This window comes from Stegostoma tigrinum, chromosome 27 (genome assembly GCF_030684315.1).
Source record: "Stegostoma tigrinum isolate sSteTig4 chromosome 27, sSteTig4.hap1, whole genome shotgun sequence".
NCBI lineage: Eukaryota > Metazoa > Chordata > Chondrichthyes > Orectolobiformes > Stegostomatidae > Stegostoma > Stegostoma tigrinum.
Genome location: NC_081380.1, coordinates 35,241,664 through 35,247,663, shown reverse-complemented (window position 1 = coordinate 35,247,663; position 6,000 = coordinate 35,241,664). Strand labels below are relative to the sequence as shown.

Genomic DNA, 6,000 nt, shown 5'->3' with positions numbered 1-6,000 from the left:
TCCCCTTTTATCCGCGGACCCTGATCTGACACATGCCCCCAGCCCAATGTTTGACAACAACCCCCTCCATATACCTGACACCACGTCTCTCTCCCAAATACCAGCTCTGCTGACTGAATAGATACATTCATTCAGAGTGCTTGGGAGTGCAGCGAAGATATACCAGGCTGATTCCAGGGATGGTGGGTCTGATGTATGAGGAAAGGTGACTAGATTAGGATTGTTTTCACTAGAGTTCAGACAAATGGTGGTGGTGGGGGTTGGGTAGGGGGGATCTCATAGACACTTATAAAATTCTAACAGGACTGGACAGGGTTGATGTAGGGAGGATGTTCCCAATGGTGGATGTGTCCAGAACCAGGGGTCACAGCCTGAGAATTCCAGGTATATGATTTCGGACAGAGATGAGGAGACAGTTCTTCACCCAAAGAGCGGTGAGCCTGTGGAATTCATTACCTCAGGAAGTAGTTGATGTCAAAACATTGAATGTATTCAAGAGGTGGTTAGATATAGCACTTGGAAGGAATGGGATCAAAGGTTATGGGGAGAAAGCAGGACTAGGCTATTGAGTTGGACGATCAGCCACCATCGTGATGAATGGCGGAGCAGGCTCGAAGGGCCGAATGGCCTCTTCCTGCAGAAGGTTAGTATGCAGGTTCAAGTAGATTATTGAGAAACAAAGCAGTGAAAGGTTATCAGGGGTAGATAGGAATGTGGAGTAATGGGATCAAGGATGAGTTTATTGAAGGGGCAGCATGCTTGAGGGGGTGAGTGGCCTACTTCTAATTCACATGTGCATATCAGGAATAGAGTAAAATACTTTCTAAATTGTCAAAATCTGGAAACAGTGGAATACAGAAGACACTTGGGGGCCCTTGTTTACTGATCTTTAAAATGTTATGAGCAACGACATAAAATAATTTAAAATGGCTGAAGGAATACAGGTATTAATACTGAGAAGACTATAACATGAGCGGGTGGGAATTAAATTTTGCTTGTACATTGCCCTGGTTAGACTCTACCTGGAGTATTGTGAGCCATTTTAGATACCACAGTGAATGATGGATAGGTTGACTTTTGACGGTAAGCAATGCAGACTTATCAGAACAACATCTGTATTGCAAGGAGAGATTACAAAACTAGGATTGCCTTCCCTGAAATTTTGAAGATTGAGGGACACTTTGATGGCAGCTTTCACAAGATTTGAGGATGCTGATAACGAGAGAAATCATTTCCACTGATGGAAGAAAAGGAGGCATATTCAAAAAATTAAAGCAGGCATTTGAGGATTTCAATTCGAAACCATTCTGGACATGATATAAATGTTTGGAACTGTGCTACAAATGACAAATTGTCAACGCTGCATCAATTGTTAATTTTAAATCTGTGACTGATAGGCTTTTGTCAAGCAAATATATTAAAATGGGTACATGAAGTTAGATACAGAAAGAGCCATGATCCTCACTCTTTTGCAGAATAGGATTGAGGTCCTAAATTCCTGCCCCAATGTTACTCATAAATCTTGGCTCCTGGGGCCTTTGTACTCAACAGGAGTTCTCAGTAAGGAAGCAATGTCAAAAAAGAATGATTAGTTTATTTTAATGAAGAGAAACTCCCAACACAACCTTGGGGCTAGAAATTTCAGCAGATGTGATCACTTTCAATTTATTTTCTCATTGGTCGCCGGATTTTGATACTTCCCTGGCTCTGTGCCTGGAGAGCGCGGAGCTTTCAAAAGCAGGTTAGGGCAACAATTCCTGGGAAACTGGTGAAAGAAACCAACACAGTCCTTACTGTGTGTAGCTCCACCTCAGGAAAGCTCAGTCACTGTGCAACTGCATCAGCAAAGTGCTGACATCATTCTGGGCAATTGCTGACTGCTCCTTCCCCATTTGAAGTGTATTGTAGAAAGCAGAAGGTAAGGCAGTAAATTCTTGTGTCTTTTTGAAAGAAAAACAAAAGTAATGCTTTCTCTTGAAAGAACAAGCGCTCTGGCACAGATACTATGAAGCTATTCATTTGGCCTAGGATGTATAATATGTATGATCTGTAATTTTATGTCTGAAGATTGCAAGTAAGACTCAGAGGGGGAGAGTGGATGAAACAGGAATATAGAAGACACTAATACAAGGGATTTAATGAATGTATTTGAAATAGTGGAAAAGGGCTGTGTGAGATGCAAATGAATGAAAGCAGATTAAAAATGTGAATATTAAATCAAAATATGACCCAAATCTTGATTAATTAAGGAAATTAATATTTGAGAGATCTGAATTGTGACTTCTTAATAATGCTTTCCATGCAATGGCATGTAGAGGAATAATACAAAGAGGTTCAGCCCTTTTTGGAGTAACCAAGAGAATAGGGAGGGGGTGATGGTGGAGGAAGGGTTGCTCATTATAACATTTTGGAAAAAAGGTGAACCACAAATGAGATATACTGGCTTACTGAACTCCTGATTTAGGGTGGGTGCAGCAGGGTTTGTGGTGTTAAAGGGTTAAACAACATGTTGAATTGATTGATATGTTTCTCTTTAAGCTCAGCAATATTTAACTGCATAAATGCTTTTGTTTTAAGAAAATCATTCAGTTTAATATCTGTAAATGATCCTTACAGTTTCCGTGTAATCAAATGGAGATGACATCCAACACCGAGCATAGCTCAAGCAGTTTAGCCTTCAGAATACTGAGAGGAAATTGCAGCCTTCAGATCAGTTCATGGTGTTTGTTATTGTGTTTTTCTATTGAATGAGTAAAACCTCTACCTGGTGTGAAGTTTGGGGTCTTTATTCATATTGGGAACAGCTTAGTGTGAGTATGCTTTGGATGGTGATGGTCACATTAAATTGCTAAATGACAGCAATTTTCCCACTGCAATTTGAGGAATAATTTACAATTGATCTTCTATAATATGTTATTTCTTCTAAATGCATCACAATTTTACCTGTAAGTTGTATGAGACTTATCTGTATACAATGTAATCTATTTTAAATATGCCTGTATGTATGATTTCCGTAATTTTGCGAGTATGTGCAGCATCTATCCAAAATTAACTTGCACATACTGCATCCACTGCAAATTTACCACAAACATTTTATCATATTTTAATTTTGCTGCATATATTTTACTTGCTTTAATTTAGATTATTTTTCCACCGCAAATTTATGAAAGCATGTAATTTACAACTTAAATTTATCTTACATCTTATATTTCCTGGATATATTCCACTCATTTTAGATTTATCAACATCTTTATACCCAACTTATGTTTAGATGAATTTATTGCCTTCAATTTAAATCAGTCTACATTAAATGCACATTAAATCTATCTATCCATGGTTATATCTTAAGTTTACCTACTATAATTATGTCTAGGTTTTAAAATATCTGATTATAATCCATCTCAGACTTGCAAGGTAATCTGCTGAATTTTTTAAAAAGTGAATTTTTAAAAAGCCCTTCAAACGAATTGTCTCCTGTACTCAGTAATGAGCTAATCTCCAAAAGGACAGGAGAGAGGAAACTGAGATGGAGAGATTACCTGTTCCAGGTTCCAATTATTATGTAGTAGAAGAAGTCAGATCAATTAATGCAAGTCTAGGTTTGGCTCTGAGTAGGAAAAAGCATTAGCTGCTCTCCTTAATGCTGAATGGGAATTCAGGCATGAGATCCTAACTTACATATCCTATGTCCACTGATAAAATCCAGGCAGTCCAAAAGCAGGAAGCTAAATCTGTGCAACCTAATATAATGACAGGTTAGAATCAGGAATCTGCAAGCATTTTAAATGAAATTTAATTTGCTAGCACACACAATCTGTTCCTTTCGTGCTGTGAGGTATGTAAAGGACACTATTCCGAAGCTGCAATCTCTCTCTGTAAGGGTGGATAGAGATAGGGAATAGGTACAAACTAGGAGCAGGAGTAGGCCACTTGGCCCCTCAAGTCTGCTCTGCCATTTGGAACAGTGATGGCTGATATGGTTACTTTATTTCCCATTCACCCCTGAGGGGCAACAACTCCCTTCCTTGCCAAGTGCCTATCTAACTGTGCCTTAAAAATATTCAATGATTCTGCTTCCACCACCTTTTGAAGAAGAGAGCTTCAAAGACTAATAGGACAAACTGCCCACTCCAAGGTTTTAACCTTCCCAGAAATGCCTCCAATGCAGCAACATCCTTGTTTAAGAAAGGAGACCAATTCTGTATTATACCAGATATGGTCTCACCAATGCCCCATCTTACTGAAACAGACCCGTCCTGCTTTTGTGCTCCATTCCCTCACAATGAATGATAACATTCTATTCACTCTCCTAACTGCTTGCTGTAACAGCATACAAACATTTTGTGATTCATGCACCATGACATTCGGATCTAACTGCACTCCGTAGCTCTGCAATGTCTCACCGTTTTGGTTTAATGCCTTTTTCTTTCTTCAGATCTTCTCCCACTCAGTTTTCATAATTGCCCTTATTCACATTTGAAGGGCCTTCCCTTCTCTCCCTCAAACTAAATGTAAAATGCAAGCATCACTGCTATCAAGGGATACAGTCACCACGTGGACATTCATTAATCTTATCTTGTTTTAAGACACCAAGGCCTGCTCTATTTATGACATCAGTAAATTTAGATAAGAAAGACTTGCGTGACTTTGTTACTAAGGTGATTTGAGAGTGCTGGGAACATGCAGAGCCTTCTCCAATGTGCATCATCTGTATTGATGCATCAACATCAACTGTAGCTCCTGTGCCTTTTTGAAACAGTAGGCTGACAAACTGAGTATCATATCCCCCCAGCAGTAACTGAGACACGATAATTATATCCTATCTTTGGATCACATCAGCAAATAACTCAGAGTGGAAAAGCTGTTGGTCGGAGGAAAATAATATTTATTTTCTTTCCTGCTACTGAATTCAGTGGGCTGCTGTATAGATACGAAGTTACAACAAAAGACCATCCAATCCTTCAGAGCTATTCTGCCCATCCAATAAGACTGTGACTGGTCAGAATCTGACCTCTTTGTTGCTCCAAACCTTTTGATTTTACCTAACAAAAAAAACCTGTCTTGACAAATGACCTATCGGTCAGTTTTCTTTACCCTTTGTCTGTAAAGGCCTTCTCTAAATGACATGCATTGAATTTTAAGATTCCAATTTAATATACCTTTGTTCTGGACTTCTCAGCTTGATTAAATAGTGTCTCAGTTTACCCTGACACAAACTTTGTCATCATAAGAACCTAAGGAATAGGAGCAAAAGTATGCCATTCAGCCCCTTGTCCTGCCCTGTCATTCTATAAAGATTGTAGCTGATCTACCCTAGGGCTCCACTTCTTTTTCATGCCAACTCCTCATAGTCCTCAACTCCTCAACTGTTCAAAAATCTTTCGTCCTCCGCCCCGAATACTTTCAGTGATCTAATCTGCACAGGTCCCTTGGGTAGATAATCACTAACTTCTGGGAGAAAATTTTCTTCATATCTCAGCTTTGTTCCTTTGTCACGTAACTACTTCCCCAGATCACGATTACCCCACTAACAGAAACACTCTCTCAACACCTGCTCTGCTAAGCCCCCACAGAATTTTGTATTTTTCGTGAAAATCACCTCCCGTGCTTGTAACTTCTAACGTTTACAATGTAGATCTAATCTTTTTATCTATATTGATAAGTCAACCCTTTCATCTGAAGAATCAGCCTAGTAACCCCTTTGTATTGCTTCCAATGCCAGTACATCTTTTATTAAACACAGGGGCTGTATTATAGTATACAACACTCCAGATGCGACCTCACTAACACTCCAATGTGGTTGTATCAGGACTTTGTTCTTTTCAATCTCCAATCCCTTAACATTGCAAATCAAAATATTATATGCCTTCTTAACTTAAAGTTTTTGAGAAACTCGGGTTGTGGATGAGGTTGTAGACTTGCTCACCGGTGGGTTTGACTGCAAACGTCTCTTCACCCTGCTAGGTAACATAGTCCGTGCGCATCCAGTGAAGCACCGGT

The 6,000-nt window shown here is 39.3% G+C and overlaps 1 protein-coding gene across 2 annotated transcripts in view; it reads left to right on the top strand.

Annotated features, from left to right (window-relative positions):
• The first annotated feature begins 1,760 nt into the window (after window positions 1-1,760).
• Window positions 1,761-6,000, top strand: part of LOC125464526 (rap1 GTPase-activating protein 2) — a 325,971-nt gene continuing 321,731 nt past the window's right edge. For both annotated transcript variants that reach the window (XM_048557001.2, XM_059655287.1), the window contains exon 1: window positions 1,761-1,918. The gene's annotated coding sequence lies outside the window, so the exon portion shown is untranslated. The remainder of the gene's footprint in view (window positions 1,919-6,000) is intronic.